The sequence below is a fragment of the Amblyraja radiata genome, chromosome 2, assembly GCF_010909765.2.
Source record: "Amblyraja radiata isolate CabotCenter1 chromosome 2, sAmbRad1.1.pri, whole genome shotgun sequence".
NCBI lineage: Eukaryota > Metazoa > Chordata > Chondrichthyes > Rajiformes > Rajidae > Amblyraja > Amblyraja radiata.
Genome location: NC_045957.1, coordinates 138,015,668 through 138,037,492, shown reverse-complemented (window position 1 = coordinate 138,037,492; position 21,825 = coordinate 138,015,668). Strand labels below are relative to the sequence as shown.

Below are 21,825 nucleotides of genomic sequence, written 5' to 3'. Positions count from 1 at the left end.
CATGTTGGCCTTTATAACAAGAGAAATCGAATATAGGAGCAAAGAGGTCCGTCTGCAGTTGTACAGGGCCCTAGTGAGACCACACCTGGAGTATTGTGTGCAGTTTTGGTCCCCTAATTTGAGGAAGGACATTCTTGCTATTGAGGGAGTGCAGCGTAGGTTTACAAGGTTAATTCCCGGGACGGCGGGACTGTCATATGCTGAGAGAATGGAGCACTCTGGAGTTTAGAAGGATGAGAAGGGATCTCATTGAAACATATAATTGTTAAGAGCTTGGACACGCTAGAGGCAGGAAACATGTTCCCGATGTTGGGGGAGTCCAGAACCAGGGGCCACAGTTTAAGAATGAGTAGGCTATTTAGAACGGAGACGAGGAAACACTTTTTCTCACAGAGAGTGATGAGTCTGTGGAATTCTCTGCCTCAGAGGGCGGTGGAGGCAGGTCCTCAGGATGCTTTCAAGAGACAGCTAGATAGGGCTCTTAAAGAAAGCGGTGTCAGGGGATATGGGGAGAAGGCAGGAACGGGGTATTGATTGAGGATGATCAGCCATGATCACATTGAATGGCGGTGCTGGCTCGAAGGGCCAAATGGCCTACTCCTGCACCTATTGTCTATTGTTCAAGAACTGATACTTTAACACCATTGCAAAAAGATGTATTCTACGCCCTCTAGTTTACTTCAGAATCATGTAGAACGCATAGTAGATGCAACAAAGCAGTAAAGACTTTATCAGGAATAATGTATTTGCATTATACTGTAAACATAGAAATAGAAAAAAACAATCTCTTGCTTCGAGAAGAAACACGAGTCTGAAGAAGGGTCCTGACATAAAATGTCATCTGTCATCCAGAGATGCTGCCTGACCCGCTGAGTTACTTCAGCAATTTGTGCCCTAGTGAAGCAATGTCAGCATTGACTTCCAGGCCCAAGACCACACAAAAATGAATTTCACTCTACCTCAGTACATGTGATAAATAAAATACCACACCTTAGCATTTACAACAGAGTATACAACATCCTAAATGTTGCTGACTCTTACACAGTTCATGACACTGACCAAGCAAGTCACTCAGCCATATCATTCCAGGTAGTTCTATATACTGCAAATTGGATACAACTCGATTGGGAATTAGGAAGCACTATGTGGGATGAATCGGTTATAATGTGATTTTGATCGGGAAGGAGAGAACTAATTCAAAGTTACTTTGGAAATTGCCAAGCGGAGAAAAGCTGGCTTGCAGAAGAAGGGTGGTTTTCCATGCAAAGTCCCCTTAGTAACTAATTAGACATAATTGACTCTTGAGAACAGTCAATCAGTTTCACTGCAGAAGGTCATTGAAATTGACAAGCAATCACTTTTATTGACACTTGTGAATGATACTCGATTAAACAATGTAACATGCAGCTTATAGTATTTTAGCTTACAGTAACGAAAATAAACAAAGCAATCAAAAAGATCTTTACATTTGAAAATCCTGCTGGGAAAAAAAACCTTGGTTGTTGCATATCTGAAATTTTTTTTTACCCCTAACCCCATTGACACAATGGTTTTCCTATCATGATTTCTGCAGCATGAGGTTTCTTTGGAATTCAGCTATCACAATGTCGCAGAACTACCTGCAGTGCTAAATTTCAACTGCAAAAGAGTACAATCACATTAGCTATTGTGGTATCAAATACCGGCTGAATTGACCTTGCAGTTCTCCTCACAAATAGCTTAGCACCAGTATCTAAATTGAGAGAGTATGGCACAGTCTGAATTGGACTCTTCTGCTATCTCATAACCCAAAATAGAATAGAAGCAAATCTTGCTCAATTTGGAAGAGCGGTCAACAAAGAAATTGAACACATTACAAGACATGGAACAAATAGTGTTCTCATTGTTTCTGTCCCACAAATATACAAATTCTCCAGGTACGAATGATTAAGATAACAAGGTGATCAAGAAACTCAAAAGAAATACAAGGAACTGCTGATGCTAGAATCTTGAGCAACACACAAATTGCTGAGTAACTCAATGGGTCAGGTAGCATCTGTGGAGAAAATTAATCTGAAGAAAGGTCCAAACCTGAAAAGTCACAGATGTTGCCTGGCCCTTTGAGTTAGTCCAGCACTTTTTGTTCTGATTGAATTGACTGAAAGATTGATTGAAAGATACGGCATGGAAGCAGGCCCTTCGGCCTACCAAATCAACGCCAACCATTGATCATCTGTTCACACTAGTTCAATGTTATTTCAATTTTGCATTCTGTCCCTACGCACTCGGGAGCATTTTGTAGACGCCAATTAAACCCACAAATCCTCACTGTTTTGCAATGTGGGAGGAAGCCGGTTCTCTACTGCCAGGCGGCAGCTCTACCTGTTGTGCCACCCTACCGTCCTTGTTTTATCCAGGAAACTCAGACTGGCATATCAAGGTAAACAATGAAACAAATCAATATAATTGATTATAGTAAGAAATAATTGCAATAGTAAGAAATTATTATTTCATTAAGCTCATATTTTGCAATTTCACAATCGTTAGTTTAAAAAAAAATTAGACCAACAAAGAGATTCCATGTCGCAAGTAATGTAAGAGAATTAAAAAGGTACATGGCCTGATCAGATATTCCAGGGTCTGATCAGATATATCCAAGGACATTGTGGGAAACTAGAGAGGAAATTGCGGGAGCCCTGGTTGAAATTTACGAGTTGTCCTGAAATACAGGAGAGGTGCCAGAAGACTGGAGGGTGCCCAACGTTGTGCCTCTAACCATGAAGGGCTGCAGGGAAAATACTGGGAACTATAGGCCAGTGAGCTTAACATTTGTAATTGGAAAGTTAATGGAGAGTATTCTGAGGGATAGGTTATACAGGCATTTGGATGGGCAAGGGCTGATTAGGGGTAGTCAGCATGGTTTTTACGTTGGAGGTCGTGTCTCACAAATCTGATTGAATTTGTTGACGTGACCAAAAGGCCAGAGCTGTAGATGTTGTATACATGGATTTCAGTAAGGCATTCGACAAGTTTTTGCATGGTAGGCTGCTCTGGATGGTTTGATCGCATGGGATCCAAAGAGAGACAGTGGAATGGATTGCTCCATGGAAGAAAGCAGAGGGTAATGGTGGAAGGTTGCTTCTCAGACGGGAGACCTGTGACTAATGGTGTGCCTCAGGGTTCAGTGCTGGGCCCATTACTGTTTGTCATCTACATCAATGATTTGGATGACACATACAGGGCAAGATTAACAAGTTTGCTGATGATACAAAAATGGGTGGTTTTGCGGAGAGTGAAGATGGTTGTGAAAGATTGCAGCAGGATCTTGATCGATTGGCCAGGTGGCCTGAGGAATGGTTGATAAAATTTAATAGAGAAATGTGAGGTGTTACATTTTAGAATGTCTAACAAGGGCAGGACCTACACATTGAATGGTAGGCCACTGCTGCAGAGCAGAAGGATCTAGGAGTGCAGGTGCATGGTTCCTTGAAGGTCGAGTCGCATATAGATAAGGTGGTCAAAAAGGCTTTTGATACATTGGCCTCCATCAGTCAGAGTATTGAAAATAGAAGTTGGGAGGTCATGTTGCAGTTGCATAAGACGTTGGTGAGACCGCATTAATAGTATTGTGTTCCATACTGGGCACCATGTTATAGGAAAGATATTGCCAAGCTTGATAGGGTTCAGAAAAGATTTACGAGGATGTTGCCAGGACTAGAGGGTCTGAACACTAGGGAGAGGTTGAGTAGATGCGCCTCTATTCCTTGGAGCGCAGGAGGATGAGGGTGTTCTTGTAAATTGCTCGTTCTAAGCTTCCCCCCAGTGTAGTTTCAGTCAAAAACACTGAATCAAGCACTTGAACAACAAATCTTTATTTTAGTAAAACACAATTACAGTTCAACTACTGTACCTATCCCACCATGGGTTCGATTCCCGTATCTGCCTGATCAAGCCCTCTAGGCCTCACTTATTCTTATTCTTTTCTTGCAACTTGTATCTAGGCTCTAGACACACTGGCACCACTCCACAGCTTGTCCCAGTTCTGCAGAGAGCAATTCCAAGTTGACCAAATCTCCCAGCACCCCTAATAACCTTTACCTCATTTTAAAGTCCTAGCCTCTGCAATTTGGCCAGGATTAACAATCTTATAGAGGTGTATAAAATCATGAGAGGAATAAAACAGGTACAGGTGCACAACCTTTTATCCGAAGATCCAAATAACGAAAACCTCCGAATAGCGGCCATTTTTTCGGTCCTTGAAGAAAGGTCCTTGAAAACGTTCACCGAGGGCGGCCCGCAGAGGTGACAGCGGAACCTTCGGTCGGTCCTCGAAGAAAGGGGAACTAAATCCCCATTCATAAAAGAGAAGATGAGGGTATATTGCGCGGGAGGGTTAATAATTGACAATATGCTGCTGCCTGCCCGCTGAATTAAAAAGTTCCCACGGTAGACTCACGATATACAGTGTTTCGTGAGTCTTGCGTGGGAACTTTTTAACTCAGCGGGGCAGGCAGCAGCAGATTGTCGCTCGCTTCAGTATCACCCCACCTACACCCCTCTGCTTCCCGGCCATGTGTGTGACCCCTTCCCTCCCCTCTCCAGCTCCCCGCCCATTGCACCGGCGCGGGGGCTTTGCACTGTCTTCACGTCGGCGATTGCAGCAGGACCGTGTCAGGACCAATTGGACACCGACCACCAGGCCCACCGCAAGCACGGAGAACCCAGAGACCCACAGCCAACAGCAGCCCAGCCCAGCCCCACTCCAACTACAGAGGAACCTGGGTTGCGGATGACGGGGCGCAGCTCGGGGCGTCGTAGGGGCCCATCGGGGAGCGGCCACTCAAAGCTACGCCGGGAGATGTAGGGCCCTGCCCCGGTCTTGATGTTGGAGCCCCCGGCGGGCGCTAGCAAGTCCGCGGCAATTTACAGCCGCGCCGGGCGTTGTAAGGCCCCCCTCCAGGTCACTCTCAACCTCTATGATGTTTGCGCTCAACCCCGTAATTCGGGCGGGAGAAGTCGCCGCTGCCGGTGCCCCGCAAAGCAGTCTCCCACCGGAGACCCGCGAGCTCCCGGTGTCACCATCCACCGGAGTCGGGTCGCAGCAGCTCGCCCCCGCAGCTCTCCACGCTCCGAAGCTGGCTAGCTCCACGGAGGTAGGTCCGTAGGTCCACAGGCTCCACAGCTCCCACCGCCGCCCACCGACCCCCAGGCCCACCGCAAGCACGGAGATCCCAGAGACCCACAGCCAGCAGCAACTCCAGCCCAGCCCCGCTCCAACTCCAGAGGAACACGTAGGGGCAGAAGCTGATGGTGTGCAAGGTACGTCTTGTTCTTGGGGTGGCGGATGAGGGGGCGCAGCTCGGGCTGTGGGCGAACTGCCACTTGTCGCTGTAGCGGCCAAAGATCATAGAGGAGCTCCTCTATGATCTTTGGTAGCGGCCCATCGGGGAGCGGATTCCTCTGGAGTTGGAGGGGGAGGGGGGTATTGTGTTGTTTGATCGCCCCCTGCTATCCCAGGGACAGGGAGACACAGCGGCTTTTTAGACTGGTGGGCAATCACTTCCAAAGTTCTGCCCACACAGTCAGTACACTTCTCCTACACTGTATTTCATACAAACATTTATTCTGCAAGAAAAAACGACATTGAAGACTCAAACTCGCGATCGAGTAACTGCCAGGATCAAGGCGCAAACTCGCGACCTTGCGGATATGAGCCGAGCACTCTACCACTGAGCCAGCCATTAAAATCTACGCTAAAAAAATTCCATTCCGAAGACCGACAAATTCTGAATTACGAAAAGTGTCTGGTCCCAAGGCTTTCGGATAAAAGGTTGTGTACCTGTAGATGCACAGAATCTCTTGCCCAGAGTGGGGGAATCGAGGACCGGGGGACATATGTTCAAGGTGAAGGAAAAAAGATTTAATAGTAACCTGGGGGTAAGTTTCTCACGCAAAGGGTGGTGGGTGTATGACAGAACTGGCTGGCAGACAGGAAGCAAAGAGTAGGAGTAAACGGGTCCTTTTCACAATGGCAGGCAGTGACTAGTGGGGTACCGCAAGGCTCAGTGCTGGGACCCCAGCTGTTTACGATATATATTAATGATTTGGACGACGGAATTGAATGCAACATCTCCAAGTTTGCGGATGACACGAAGCTGGGGGGCAGTTTTAGCTGTGAGGAGGATGCTAGCAGGCTGCAAGGTGACTTGGATAGGCTGGGTGAGTGGGCAAATGCATGGCAGATGCAGTATAATGTGGATAAATGTGAGGTTATCCACTTTGGTGGCAAAAACAGGAAAGTAGACTTTTATCTGAATGGTGGCCGATTAGGAAAAGGGGAGATGCAACGAGACCTGGGTGTCATGGTACACCAGTCATTAAAAGTAGGCATGCAGGTGCAGCAGGCAGTGAAGAAAGCGAATGGTATGTTAGCATTCATAGCAAAAAGGATTTGAGTATAGGAGCAGGGAGGTTCTACTGCAGTTGTACAGGGTCTTGGTGAGACCACACCTGGAGTATTTTGTACAGTTTTGGTCTCCTAATCTGAGAAAAGACATTCTTACCATAGAGGGAGTACAGAGAAGGTTCACCAGACTGATTCCTGGGATGTCAGGACTTTCATATGAAGAAAGACTGGATAGACTCGGTTTGTACTCGCTAGAATTTAGAAGATTGAGGGGGGATCTTATAGAAACTTACAAAATTCTTAAGGGGTTGGACAGGCTAGATGCAGGAAGATTGTTCCCGATGTTGGGGAAGTCCAGAACAAGGGGTCACAGTTTAAGGATAAGGGGGAAATATTTTAGGACTGAGAAGCTGTATTTTTTTTCACACAGAGTGGTGAATCTCTGGAATTCTCTGCCACAGAAGGTAGTTGAGGCCAGTTCATTGGCTATATTTAAGAGGGAGTTAGATGTGGCCCTTGTGGCTAAAGGGATCAGGGGGTATGGAGAGAAGGCAGGTACAGGATACTGAGTTGGATGATCAGCCATGATCATATTGAATGGCGGTGCAGGCTCAAAGAGCCGAATGGCCTACTCCTGCACCTATTTTCTATGTTTATATGTGTATGGAACAAGCTGCCAGTGGAGGTGGTTGCGGCTGGGTCTATCCCAACATTTAAGAAACAGACAGGTACATGGATAGGACAAGTTTGGAGGGATATGGACCAAACGCAGGCAGTTGGGACTACTGTAGCAAGGTCATGTCGGTCGGTGTGGGCAAGTTGGGCCGAAGAGCCCGTTTCCACACTGTATCACTCTATGACATCTCAGTGGGCACACCAGCTCCTCATAAACATAGCAGCCCAAATTCTATGCCAAGACAGCATTAATTGGATGACAACAAAATGTCTTAATATTGTCACATAATAAACCATTTTAAAACACTTATTTATGGGGACAATGAACAGGATCAATGAATTTCATTCGTGCCACCATTGGCAGAGGTATTCTGCCTTTATCAAGTAATTGGAAAGTAAAGACCAAAGACCAAATTATCAACTTGTCAGAAGATGAAATTAGAAACACAAAGTCAACATGTCAAAACTCGTCACTGAAGTGATCAAACCATTACTGTATTGGTTTAGACTTTCAACCGAGTAGTTATTTGTGAACTGTAACAATACACGACAATGAAAACTATCCAGTTGAAACAGACAAGCATGGAGCTGGGAGCAGAGTGCTGGCCCTCCCTCCGCCTCGGGTTGGCCCGGTGAGGAGGATGAGATGGGGAGAAACCAAAGATACTCTAAGATCTTTGGTAGAAACAAAGTACAGCAGATGTTGGTTTCACCAAGTGCCAGAGTAACACAGCAGGTCAGGCAGCATCTGTGGAGAAAAGGAATATAGGGGGGGCGTTTCCAGTCGAGACCCTTCGAAACGTCACCTATTCCTCCTCTCCAGAGACGCTGCCTGTCCCGCTGAGTTCCTCCAGCTTTGTGTGTCTATCTGAGGTGTGAATCAGCAACAGCAGTTCCTTCCCACACGGTTCCCTCAGACTGATGTGGGTGGATGGAGATGGGTGGACCAAAGATACTCGAGGAGCTCCTCTATAATCTTTGGGCTGGACTGGGCTGAAGGAGGAGGATGGGGAGGGGGAGGAGGATGGGGAGGAGGATGGGGAGGGGGATGGGGAGGGGGAGGGGGAGGGGGATGGGGAGGGGGATGGGGAGGGGGAGGGGGATGGGGATGGGGATGGGGATGGGGATGGGGAGGGGGATGGGGATGGGGAGGGGGAGGGGGAGGGGGAAGGGGAGGGGGAAGGGGAGGGGGAGGGGGAAGGGGAGGGGGAGGGGGAAGGGGAGGGGGGAGGAGGATGGGGATGGGGAGGGGGATGGGGATGGGGAGGAGGATGGGGTGGAGGATGGGGAGGGGGATGGGGAGGGGGATGGGGAGGGGGATGGGGATGGGGATGGGGAGGAGGATGGGGAGGAGGATGGGGAGGAGGAGGGGGAGGGGGAGGGGGAGGAGGGAGGAGGATGGGGATGGGGATGGGGATGGGGAGGAGGATGGGGATGGGGAGGAGGATGGGGAGGGGGAGGAGGATGGGGAGGGGGAGGAGGATGGGGAGGGGGATGGGGAGGGGGAGGGGGAGGAGGATGGGGATGGGGATGGGGATGGGGAGGAGGATGGGGAGGGGGAGGAGGATGGGGAGGAGGATGAGGATGGGGATGGGACCGGGGCCGGACAGTGAGGGAAGGCAAGGCAAGGGTCCGTTGCCAGCCCCACACACGGTGACCGAGCGCCCGACCGCACCCTGGGCTCAGACACAGACACAGACACAGACGCCGCCGCCGCCAAGCGACACATTCAACAACCACGGGCCTCACTCACCTGGTCTTCGCTTCGCCAGCGGCCGCCGACGGACGTCACGGGCTGCGAAACAACATCCGGGTCAGGTGGGACGGCCGGCGGGGTGGGACTTCCGGTGGCGGGGAGACGATCACCATGGTGACCGCCCCGCGACGATGCAGCGACCTTCCGGTGGCGGGGAGACGATCACCATGGTGACCGCCCCGCGACGATGCAGCGACCTTCCGGTGGCGGGGAGACGATCACCATGGTGACCGCCCCGCGACGATGCAGCGACCTTCCGGTGGCGGGGAGACGATCACCATGGTGACCGCCCCGCGACGATGCAGCTACGGACACAACATGTTGCACTAAATGTTCAAGAAGGAGCCGCAGATGCTGGAAAATCGAAGGTAGACAAAAATGCTGGAGAAACTCAGCGGGTGCAGCAGCATCTATGGAGCGAAGGAAATAGGTAACGTTTCTTCTGTTGGAGTAACTGAGGGCCAGACACAGAAATATGGGCGGGTAAGGTGTGTAAACGACAGATCCGATGCTGTTCACAAGGTCATGTGATAGTAGCAGAATTAGGGCATTCGGCCCATCAAGTCTAGAAACATAGAAATTAGGTGCAGGAGTAGGCCATTCGGCCCTTCGAGCCTGCACCGCCATTCAATATGATCATGGCTGATCATCCAACTCAGTATCCTGTACCTGCCTTCTCTCCATACCCCCTGATCCCCTTAGCCACAAGGGCCACATCTAACTCCCTAACTCTACTCCGCCATTCAATCATAGTTCAGTCTGAAGAAGGGTTTCGGCCCGAAACGTTGCCTATTTCCTTCGCTCCATAGATGCTGCTGCACCCGCTGAGTTTCTCCAGCATTTTTGTGTACCATAGTTATTCTATATCTTTATCCGAACATTCATTTTCCTGCCTAACTTATCCCCATAACCGCTGACACCTGTACTAATCAAAAATCTCTCTCTGCCTTAAAAATATCCACTGGACCTCCAGTTTAAATTCCATTTGGAATATTTTGGAGGACCAAGAAACCAAGAAACCAAGACCTCCACAGCCTTCTGTAGCAAAGAATTGCACAGATTCACCACCCTCTGACTAAAGACATTTCTCCTCGTCTCCTTCCGAAAACAACGTCCGGCCATGACCTCTAGTCTTAGATTCTACCACGAGTGGAAACATCCTCTCCACATCCATTCTATCCAAGCCTTGCACGTAAGGTCCAAGGGCGTGGCGCACGGAGTAGCTCAAGCCTTCTGGAGTACTAGGCAGCACCAAGGTGTAAGCGGCCGAAGGAGCGGATCCCTCTGGAACAGCCCCCACTCTCCCCCCGGGGCCAGCGCTGTCCGACCGCGGCCGCCCTCCGCCCCGTCTCCCCCTGTGCAGCCACACTGTCACAGGCTGTGGGTCGGCAGTGCACACAAACGGAGCCGGGTGGAGCGGGACCGCAGCTCCGGGCAGCGGACACACGGGGCCATAAACCGGCAACGTCCCTGTCAGCTGTAACAGAGTTGGGGACAGTCTGGTCCCTCCGCCCACCCATAGTCACTGACTGCGCTGCACCGGCACCGGACCCCAACCCCCACACCGGGGTGATTCAACCCCCCCGGACCCCGACCCACACACGACACGCCGGGTGATTCACCCCCCCGACCCCCACCACCACACGGGGTGATTCAAACGCCCGACACCCACACCGGGTGATTCACCTCCCCCGACCCACGACCCACACACCGGGTGATACACCCGACCCCCAGACGGGGGGACAAACGACCCGGGGTCCGCGAGTGTGGAACCAGTCAGCGTGGAGTCCGGATGCTGGACAGAAGACGGGCCCCGCTGCACTGGCAGCCATAGTAAGAGCTTACCTGACGTTCACTGCTTGTACTCCAGAAGGCGTTGCGTGGCAACAGTACGGGTCACGGGTCGCGACCTTGACTGCCGTGCAACCTCCCTATTCTGTATGTTTCAATGAGGTCCCTCCTCATTCTTCTAAACTCCAGTATGTACAGGCCCAGGGCTGACAAACGCTCATCATAGGTTAACCTACTAATTCCTGGAATCATTCTTGTAGACCTCCTCTGGACCCTCTCCTGTTCCATCCCATGTTTCCTCAGATATGGTGCCCAAAATTGCTCACAAAATTCCAAATGCGTCCTTACCAATGCCTTGTAGAGCCTCAGCATTACATCCCCGTTTCTGTTACAAGCCCTCTTAAAATAAATGCTAGCATTGAATTTGCTTTCTTTATTGCCGATTCGACTTGCAGATTAACTTTCTAGGAATCCTGCACCAATACTCCCAAGTCCCTTTGCACCTCAGATTTCTGGATTATCTCCCCATTTAGAAAATAGTCCACGTCTTTATTCCTACTACCAAAATGCATGACTCCACACTTTGCTACACTATATTCTACCAGCCACTTCACTGCCGACTCTCCCAACCTGTCCAAGTCCCTCTGCAGAATCCCTGCTTCTCTACACTACCTGCCCTTCCACGTATTTTTATATAATCTGCAGACTTGGCCACAAAGTCTTCAATCCCCATCGTCCAAATCAATCAAAAGGAAATGATAATGTTCTTTGGTGGCTGAGGAGAAGGTGACAACGAGGAGCTGAAGTTCAGGAGAAATCACAGAGGGGGAGCAGCGAGAGAGGGTTGCAGAACTCTTGACGGAGAGGAGAACTTAGTCAAAGTAGGCATACCTTGAGATTTTGCAGTGGAGCAGACAAATGCACAGATCGACTCTATTGCTTTCCATATTTGTGGCTGTCTTGGCGCCATAGCAGGAGAAGTTTTCTATCAGCAACAGTCGGGCCAGGGGATTGCAAAGTGCTTTGAGCGGCTGATCTTGGGTCACCTCAAAGCCAGCCTCCCCCCCACACTGGACCCCCATCATTTTGCCTACCGGACCAACAGGTCTACAGAGGACGCCATATCGGTGGCCCTACACTCTGCCCTGACCCACCTGGACAGCAATAACACCTACATCAGGATGCTGTTCATTGATTTCAGCTCTGTCTTTAACACTGTCATCCCCGCTAGCTTGATCATCAAACTCAGCGGACTTGGCATCTCCACCTCCCTCTGCAATTGGACACTGGATTTCCTCACCAACAGACCACAGTCTGTTAGGGTCAACAACCTCACCTCCTCCACTACAGGGCTGTGTGCTCAGCCCTCTCCTCTACTCCCTCTTCACGCATGACTGCATCCCTAAGAATGGCTCCAACGCCATCATTAAATTTGCCGACGACACCACGGTGGTAGGACTGATCAGTGACAACGACGAGTCAGCCTACAGGGAGGAGGTCCAGCACCTGACAACCTGGTGTGCCAACAATAACCTCGTCCTCAACTCCAAGAAGACGAAGGAAATTATTGTTGACTTCAGGAAGAACAGAGGGGGCAGACATACCCCCATCCATATAAACGGGACTGAGGTGGAGCGCGTCTCCAACTACAAATTCCTCGGGGTACACATCTCGGAGGATCTGTCCTGGTCCCTCAACACCTCCAAGCTGATCAAAAAGGGGCAGCAGCGCCTTTGCTTCCTGAGGAGGCTCAAGAAAGCTCACCTGTCCCCCCAGATCCTGACCAACTTTTACCGCTGTATCATCGAAAGCATCCTGACCACCTGCTTCACGGTATGGTACAGCAGTTGCACCATAGCGGACAGGAAGGCACTACAACGGGTGGTGAAAACCACTCAGTACATCATCGGTGCCCCGCTCCCTGCCATGGATGCCCTCCACCGAAAACGGTGTCTGAGACGGGCCGGGAAGATCATCAAAGACCCCTCCCACCCTAACCATGAACTGTTTGCCCTCCTCCCATCAGGGAGGCGGTACAGGAGCCTCAGGTCTCGTACTAGTAGGATGAGGAACAGCTTCTACAACAACACTATCACATTGCTGAACTCGGAGTCCCGCCGATAGATTTCTTCAGTCTCTCCGTCCACATTGTTTGCTTATTCTGTATTTTTATTTCTATATTGCACTATTACTACGGACCGACGCTAAACTGCATTTCGTTGTACCCAAACTTGTATCTGTGCAATGACATTAAAGTTGAATTGAATTGAATTGAATAAATTGGCAATTTTACTGTCTCTCTGCCTTCCTATCTGCGACTGAACCCCCTCTCCAATGATACACGATGGCTTATACAATGTCTCTACGCAGAACTGTACAGCATAGGAACTAGCCATTCAGCCCACATTGTCTGTGCTGGACAGGATGCCAAAATAAACTGATCTCATCTGCCTCCACATAATCCATATCCTTCCATTCCCTGCATATCTATGACATTCTCACCCCCAGATTTACGATTCATCATTAAAGGTCAAAGGTCAAAAAACTTTATTTGCCATTTGTGCTTACACACATAGGAACTCTTGTGCGGCTATTCAGAGAGTCAAGTCAAGTTAAAAATTAAAATTAAAAATTAAAAAATTTTTAAAAATTTAAAAAGACACACAGAAGACACATAGAGCATTGTAACTTGCACAAACCCTATATCAGGACATCAGTTCATTTTGTTTTGTTTTGGCCAAGAGTCTCACTGTTGCAGGGAAGAAGCTCTTAAAAAATCGTGTTCTATTTGTGGCGATACTGTCCACTCGTCTGTGCCTGAGGTTGTATGTGCAGTTTTTGTGTTTGAGCAGGGAGTGAGCTGGATGTAGTGTGTCTCTAATGATTCTCTCTGCTCTTTTTTGACAGCGCTGTGTGTCGATTGTGTCCATGGAGGGGAGTTCAGTTCTGATGATCCTCTCTGCAGTCTTTATGACTCTTTGCAGAGCCTTCCTCTCTGTCTGTGTGGTGTTTCCATACCACACCGTGATGCCTGTGGTGAGGATGCTCTCTACCAGTCCTTTGTAGACCTGGGTGAGAGGGCGACAGTGCAGACCAGCTTTTCTGAGCAGCCTGATGAAGTACAGTCTCTGCTGGGCTTTTTTCACTGTGGCTGCAGTGTTCAAAGTTCAAATTTGGGTAAGGTGCTGAAAGACTGAAGGGCTGCAGGGAAAACCCAGGGAACTGCAGGTCAGTGAGCCTAACATCTGTGATCGGAAAGTTACTAGAGAGTATACTGAAGGACAAGATATACATGCACTTAGATGGACAATGGGCGATTAGCGATAGTCAGCACGGTTTTGTATGTGTGAGGTCATGTCTCACGAATCTGATTGAGTTTTTTGAAGATGTGACCAAAAAGGTTCATGAGGACAGAGCTCTAGATGTTATATAAATGGATTTCAGCAACGCATTTGATAAGGTTCAGCATGGTAGGCTGCTCTGGACGGTTGGGATCCAAAGAGAGATAGCTGAATGGATAGAAAATTAGCGATGGAAGCAAGCAGAGGGTGATGGTGGAAGGCTGTTTTTCGGACCGGAGGATTGTGACTAGTGGTGTGCCTCAGGTTTCGGCATTGGACCTATTGCTGTATAATCAATGATTTGGATGAGAACATACAAGGCATGATTAGCGAGTTTGCAGATGACACTAAAGTGATCTATACAGAGAAATGTGAAGTGTTGCATTTGGGAAGTCCAACAAGGGCAGGACTTACACAATGAATGGTACAGCTCTGGGGAATGATGTAGAGCAAAGGGGTCTAAGAGGTCAAGTACAAAGTCCCTTGAAAGTGGCATTACACGTAGATAAGGTGGTCAAGAAGGCTTTCAGCGCATTGGCAATCATCATTCAGAGTATTGAGTATAGAGGTTGGGAGGTCATGTTACAGTTATATAAGACATTGATGAGGCCACATTTAGAGTATGGTGTTCACTTTTGGTCACCATGTTATAGCAAGGATGTTGTCAAGCTGGAATAGGTACAGAGAAGATTTACAAGGATGTTGCCAGGATTCGAGAGTCTAAGGTGTAGGCAGAGGTTGAACAGGCTAGGACTTTATTCCTTAGAGCGCAGGAAAATGAAGGGTGATCATATAGAGGAGTAACAAATCATGAGTAATAGATTGGAAAAATGCACAGTCTTTTACCTAGAGTGGGGGAATCAAGAACCAGAGAACATAGGTTTAAGGTGAGGAGGAAAATAGGAACCTGAGAGGTAACCTTTTTACACAAAGGATGGTGGTTGTGTGGAACCTGCTGCCAGAGGAAGTAGTTGAGGCAGGAACTATCACAACATTTTAGAAACATTTAGGCAGAAACATGGATAGGATACGTTTAGAGGGACATGGGCCTGTTTCACTACTCTATGCGTCTGTGTCTATCTAAACGTTCTTAAATGCCACTGTCGAAGACCCGAAGACATAGGAGCAGAATTAGGCTAAGGTCATTGAGTCTACTCCGCCATTCAATCATGGCTGATCTATTTTTCCCTCTCAACCGCATTCTTCTGCCTTCTCCCCGTAACCTTTAATGCCATTCATAATCAAGAATCTATCAATCCCTGCCTTAAAAATACTCTGTGTCTTGGCCTCCACGGCCATCTGTGGCAATGAATGGGTATCTGCCTTTCCTGTCAGAGTGAGGCCCAATGCAAATTGGAGGAACAGCACCTCATATTTCACTTGGGCAGCTTACAACTCAGCAATATGAATATTACTGATTGTATACCACATTGTCACCTTTCTCTTAGTTAACGATGAACCATTCTACATTTCCTTATCATCATCCACTTTGATCTGTCTTTTTCATATCTGACCCTTCGATATCTCTCTAGACTCCCTCTCCCATGACTCTCAGTCTGAAGAAGGGTCTCGAACCGAAACATCACCTATTCCTTCTCTCCGGAAATGCTGCCTGTCCGACTGATTTACTCCAGCATTTTGTGTCTGTCTTTGGTGTAAACCAACATTTGCAGTTCCTTCCTACACATTCCTCGCAACTATCCTGTTGGGCATTTCAGGCACCCACAATCCTCTATGAAAAAGATTTGCCCCACATATCTCCTTCAAACTTTGTCCCTCTCACCTTGAAGTTCTGCCCTCTAATCTTTGACATTCCTACACCCAGAGAGGGCTGTCTACCCTATCTTTGCCTCCCATAATCCAAGTTTGTACAACATCTCCTCAGAGCTAATACCTTCTAATCTAGGCAGTATTCTGGTAACACACTGTAATTTCTACTTACATTCACCTGTCAAAATGCAACACTTCACACTTGCTTGGATTAAACTCCATGCTTGTGAGAAGGTGATAAGGTAGGCAAGTGCTGATGGTCTGCAATACAATCTCATGTTTTTCTGGGATTTTGCAGTTAGAGCCATCTGCCCCTGCCTTTCCTGCAGGAGTCATAGAGTTAAGGGCCTGTCCCACCAGCATACGTTGCATGCATCTAGCGCGACCAAACTGAAGCGGAGTTCGTGCTAAGTTTGCGGTAAGTACGTGCTAAGTACGCGGTAATTACGCGCAAAGTTCGCGCGTGACGTAATTTACGTCAAGCTCACCAATCAGCTGGGTAGGAGGCGGGCCGACTGAATTTGGACGTTGCACAGCATCGGGCGGTGATGTCATCACGCAAGTGACATCACGCAGTGACGTTATCACGCAGTGACATCATCGCGCAATGCCACGTGCTAGGCTTATGACGTCAAGACGCTGCATCCGACATCAAGACGCTGCGTACGCCCTCAATGCGCCTGCGGGCCGACAGGCTGTTGGTGCGCGGAATTTTCGGACAGTGCAAGATTTTTGGAGCCCCCCACGATGTCGGGACCAGCCCCGCATAACTCCATATGCCTCCGCCGATCGAAGTGGGACTGGCCCTGCGAGGCCGTATGCCTCAAGCGACCACGTTTGGTCGCGTTAGACGCATGCAATCGCATGCTGGTGGGACAAGCCCTTTATACAACACTGGAACAGGCCTAATATGACGAGTATTTTAATTTAAAAAGCTTGCTGGCATATAGCTATAAATACACCTCCAAATATTTCTGATGCATGTACCTGTCCACGTGTCGTTTGAAAAGATGCAGCTGGTAGAGCTGCTGCCTCCCAGCACACGATCCTGATCTCAGATGCTATCTGTGCGGAGTTAGCACGTTCTCCCTGTGTCTGCGAGTGGTTCCTCAAGGTGCCATGGAGTGATAAAGCTTGAAAGCACGCCCTTCAATCCAACTCGTCTATACCGACCATGATGCCCATTTGCCTGCATGGAGCTCTTATTCCTCTATACCATTCCTATCCATGTACCTGGTCAAGTGTTCTTTAAATGTTGCTATAAACATGCATCAACTATCTCATCCGTCAACATGTTCCACATATCTACCACCCTCGACATGAAGAACCTGCCTCACGAATTCCTATTAAATCTTGCCCATTTCATCTTAACCCTATGCCCTCTGATTTTTGATTCCCCCACCCTGGGTAAAAGACTGTACATTCAGCTAGTCAACCCCCCCTTGATTTTATACACCTTTATAAGATTAACCATCGGCCTCCCATGCTCAAAGCCTCTCTTCTCCATCTGGAAGAAATAATAAGTAAAGTTAAGGGGCTGTCCCACTGTGGTGACCTCATCCACGAGTTCAGAAGAGTGTCTTCGACCTTCAAGCTCGAGGGCACTCGCCTGAAAAACCTCGAGCTGGATCGACCGTCAGCGATGAAACCGCGAGCTGGATCGACCGACCGCACACACACACATACACACACGCAAACACATCGCAAAGGCGGGGGCCAGGGAAAGCGGGGGAGCTGAAATTCACACCGTGACGAAGAGGAAGGTAAAATACGGCTGCACAGTGTACGGTAAGTCCTTTAGAGGTGGGGTGTGTGGGAGAGAAGGGGACAGAATGGGACAGAAGGGGGGGGGAGAAGGAGTGGAGACACTTTTAAGAAGTCAGACAATGTTTAATAAAGTTTAGCGGACATTTAACCTACCGGTCGGTTTTCCTTGGTCCTGAAAACTCCAATGAGCTAATTAAAATTAAAATGCTCGGACAGCGAAGGAGATTGCCTACGGCTGCCCTCGACTGCCTGTAACTACATAGCGACCCTACTCCACTGCACTATGAGTTAAAAAGAAACATGCCGAACAATTTTTACTCGCGGAAAACTTTTCAACATGCTTAAAAAATTTCCGTGACCTAGCTGAGGCCACGAGTATGCCTAGTTGGGCAGGCTAATACTTTCCTCCTTTGAGCGCAGGAGGATGAGGGGTGATCATATTGAGGTATATAAAATCTTGAGGGGACAATATAAGGTGAATGCACACAGTCTTTTACCCAGGGTAGAGGAATCAAACACAAGCAAACATATGTTTACGGTGAGCAGGGCAAGATTTAGTTGGGTAACCTGAGAGGTCACTATTTATCTCAGAGGGTGGTGGGTATATGGAATGAGCTGCCAGACGATGTAGGTGAGGCGAACACTAGACAGCATTTAAAATACACTTGGACAGGTACAGGGAAAAGAAAGATTCAGAGGGATATTTGGGCCTAACAGGATTAGCTTAAATAGGGCATCTTGGCATGGATAAGTTGGGCTGAAGGGCCTGTTTCCATGCTGTATGTCTCTATAATTTTAAATAGAGTGGTAAAGGTGTATGATATCCTTGCCATCAGTTGGGCCATTGAATACAAGAGCCAGGAAGTCATGGTGCAACTGTATAAAACATTGTTTAGGCCATATTGGAGTATTCTGTGCAGTACTGGTTGGGGCATTACTGGGAGGCTTTGGCGAGGATGCACAAGACATTAGTCAGAATGCTGGCTGGATTATAGGATTTTAGCTATAAGGAGAGAATAGATAAACTTGGAATCTTTCCTCTGATGTATCCGAGGTTGAGGGGAGACCTGATAGAAATATATAAAATGATGAGAGGCATAGAGTAGATGGTAAGATTCTTTTTACTTGGGTGGAAATGTGAAAGACCATTGGGTAGAGATGGGCATTAATGTCAGAGCTGTGCGATGGAAATATTTGATACAAAGCCGGGAATGTTAGGAATGATGGCAGCAGATACAACAGTGGCACTTAAGAGGCTTTTACATAGACGGATCAATAGAGAATGAAGGGATAAGGATCACATGTAGGCAGAGGAGATTAGTTTAACTTGGAATCATCTTTGGCACAGACATTGTTGCACTATTCTATGTTCTAACTGTTTCTTCTGTAAATAATAATGCATTTGCTGAGGAGGACGGATTAGAAGACTTATCTTCTTGTTGCATTAAACAAAACAAAACTTAATGGATCTTTTGGGGAACAAATAGCATTTTGGCAAAACATCAATGGACTTGGTCCATCCTAATTCTTATCTGACCGTGTTTTAGATGAGCAATTCTGTTAGGGACTGGATGGTGCAGTTAGTTTGAATACTGTTCTTTTAGGTGGGGCCCATTTTGAAATGTAGCCAATTTGATCAATTAAAAGTTTCTTCAGCTGCATGGCAGCAAGTGAAATATATTTGTTAGTAATTTGTATAAATATTCATTTTTCACAATTAGACAAAGTTACAAGGGTAATTGAGATAAGAAATTAAAAGTTTGCAATGACGCTCCCAAGAAGCCACGGCCTTTGAGAAACTGGACAGCGGGTCCCCGCTGCCTCACTTAAGGTCGGAGTTCGCGGGTTCAGGGGGAAGACCATCCAGCTGGACCCGCAGCCGAAATCAAGGTCCGTGACTTCAGGGTGAAGCCGCCGAGCTGGTCCCCGTGATCGCACTGAAGGTCCAGTGGATCGTAGCTTCAAAAAAGCTGGTCCCGCCTGGCCGAAGGGAAGACTCGACGGATCGTGTCCTGCAGGAGGAACTTGCTCAGCCTGCAAGAAATGAAGTCCACGCAAAATCCTCCCTCCAACACCGGGACATAGTGGGCCATGTCCAACAAGGCCGAGGGGGCTTTGGCTTGGGAGCAATGAAACCTACCTGGTAAAAGGCTACTCCAGCTGAATGTCGGCACCTGGTGCTGGAGGAGGTGCGTCACCAGGAAGAAGCAGCCAGGTGTGCCAAAGCCATATCCCAAGCCAAACAAGGCCGCTGGATGAGGTGGGATGGCGTTGAGAGGAGGAAGATCACATGGAGAGAGCTGTGGACCATGGAGTCACATAAGTTGAGCTTCATTATCAGAGTCACATATGACGTCCTTCCCTCTTCCTCAAATCTAAATCATTGGCTGGGAGAGGATCCAGCCTGCCCCCTGTGTGCAGTTCCAGCAAACCTCAAGCACATCCTGGTCGGTTGTAAGACCAGCCTAACACAAGGCAGATACACCTGGCGACACAACCAGGTGCTGAGGTGTTTGGCAGCTGAACTCGAGTGCAAGAGAGTTACCACCAACGCCATGCCTATCAATGCCCAGACAACATTCCCTCAAATGCCATTCTTCATCCGGGAAGGAGAGAAACGGAGGACTAACCCCTCGCCTCTCAACTCATGCCGACTGAACGCAGCCAGGGACTGGGAAATGCGTGTTGACCTAGGCCAGAGGCTTTCGTTCAAAAGTGGAAATCACAGTTACCAACCTGCGACCAGACCTCGTTCTCTGGTCCAACTCCCGTGGGCGTGTTTTCATCATTGAACTGACGGTCCCCTGGGAGGAGGCTGTGGACGAGGCTTATGAAAGGAAAAAGCTTTGATATTCAAACATTGCAGCAAAGGCAGAGGAGAGAGGTTGGAGTGTAAGGGTGTGTCCAGTGGAGATGGGGTGCAGGGGCTTTGTGGCCAGTTCCACCGCAAGGCTCCTGAGGGAAGTAGGAGTCAAAGGGCAGGCACAAAGGAGGGCAATAAAAGAACTTGCCAATGCCACCAAACGGAGCAGTCACTGGCTGTGGCTGAAGAGGAAAGATGCTGTCTGGGCTGCCATGTGACCATCTAGAGGCTAACCATAAGACACACATCCAGGTCTGATCACCCTGCGATGGGCCTGCCTCGACTGAGGGTGTCTTGTGATAAAAGGCTGAAACACCCAGTGACGTTGAGGTACACAACTGAAGATGTGTCTGATTGTTAGCAAATTCACCTAGTGGTCATCCCCAAGAATGTCAATTGTAGTGAAATCTTAGGGATTGTAACACCCAGTCCTAATAATCAATCAGAGGGATATTTGGGCCTAACTTGGGACTATCTTAAATAGGGCATCTTGGCATGGATAAGTTGGGCTGAAGGGCCTGTTTCCGTGCTGTATGTCTCTATAAATTTAAATAGAGTGGTAAAGGTGTATGATATCTTTGCCATCAGTTGGGCAATTGAATACAAGAGCCAGGAAGTCATGGTGCAACTGTATAAAACTTTGTTTAGGCCATATTGGAGTATTCTGTGCAGTACTGGTTGGGGCATTACTGGGAGGCTTTGGAGAGGATGCACAAGACATTAGTCAGAATGCTGGCTGGATTATAGGATTTTAGCTATAAGGAGAGAATGGATAAACTTGGAATCTTTCCTCTGATGTATCCGAGGTTGAGGGGAGACCTGATAGAAATATATAAAATGATGAGAGGCATAGAGTAGATGGTAAGAGTCTTTTTACTTGGGTGGAAATGTGAAAGACCATTGGGTAGAGATGGGCATTAATGTCAGAGCTGTGCGATGGAAATATTTGATACAAAGCCGGGAATGTTAGGAATGATGGCAGCAGATACAACAATGACATTTAAGAGGCTTTTACATAGACGGATCAATAAAGAATGAAGGGATAAGGATCACATGTAGGCGGAGGAGATTAGTTTAACTTGGAATCATCTTTGGCACAGACATTGTTGCACTATTCTATGTTCTAACTGTTTCTTCTGTAAATAATAATGCATTTGCTGAGGATGACGGATTAGAAGACTTATCTTCTTGTCGCACTAAACAAAACAAAACCTAATGGATTCTTTTGAGGAACAAATAGCATTTTGGCAAAACATCAATGGACTTGGTCCATCCTAATTCTTATCTGACTGTGTTTTAGATGAGCAATTCTGTTAGGGACTGGATGGTGCAGTTAGTTTGAATACTGTTCTTTTAGGTGGGGCCCATTTTGAAATTTAGCCAAATTAACCAATTAAAAGTTTTTTCAGCTGCATGGCAGCAAGTGAAATATATTTAAGTGATCTCACCCAGGTTAGAAATTTGTATAAATATTCAT

General features: G+C 48.1%; 1 protein-coding gene and 1 long non-coding RNA gene across 4 annotated transcripts in view; one reads left to right on the top strand and one right to left on the bottom strand.

The window, feature by feature from the left end:
* Nucleotides 1-8,898, bottom strand: part of exoc2 (exocyst complex component 2) — a 253,466-nt gene extending 244,568 nt beyond the window's left edge. For all 3 annotated transcript variants that reach the window (XM_033016375.1, XM_033016377.1, XM_033016381.1), the window contains exon 1: nt 8,814-8,898. The gene's annotated coding sequence lies outside the window, so the exon portion shown is untranslated. The remainder of the gene's footprint in view (nt 1-8,813) is intronic.
* A 7,893-nt stretch (nt 8,899-16,791) lies between these two features.
* LOC116984709 lies at nt 16,792-20,613 on the top strand. Its single transcript, XR_004415105.1, has 3 exons — nt 16,792-17,135; nt 18,663-18,664; nt 20,601-20,613. It is a non-coding gene; the product is annotated as an uncharacterized LOC116984709 (long non-coding RNA).
* The last annotated feature ends 1,212 nt before the right edge of the window (nt 20,614-21,825 follow it).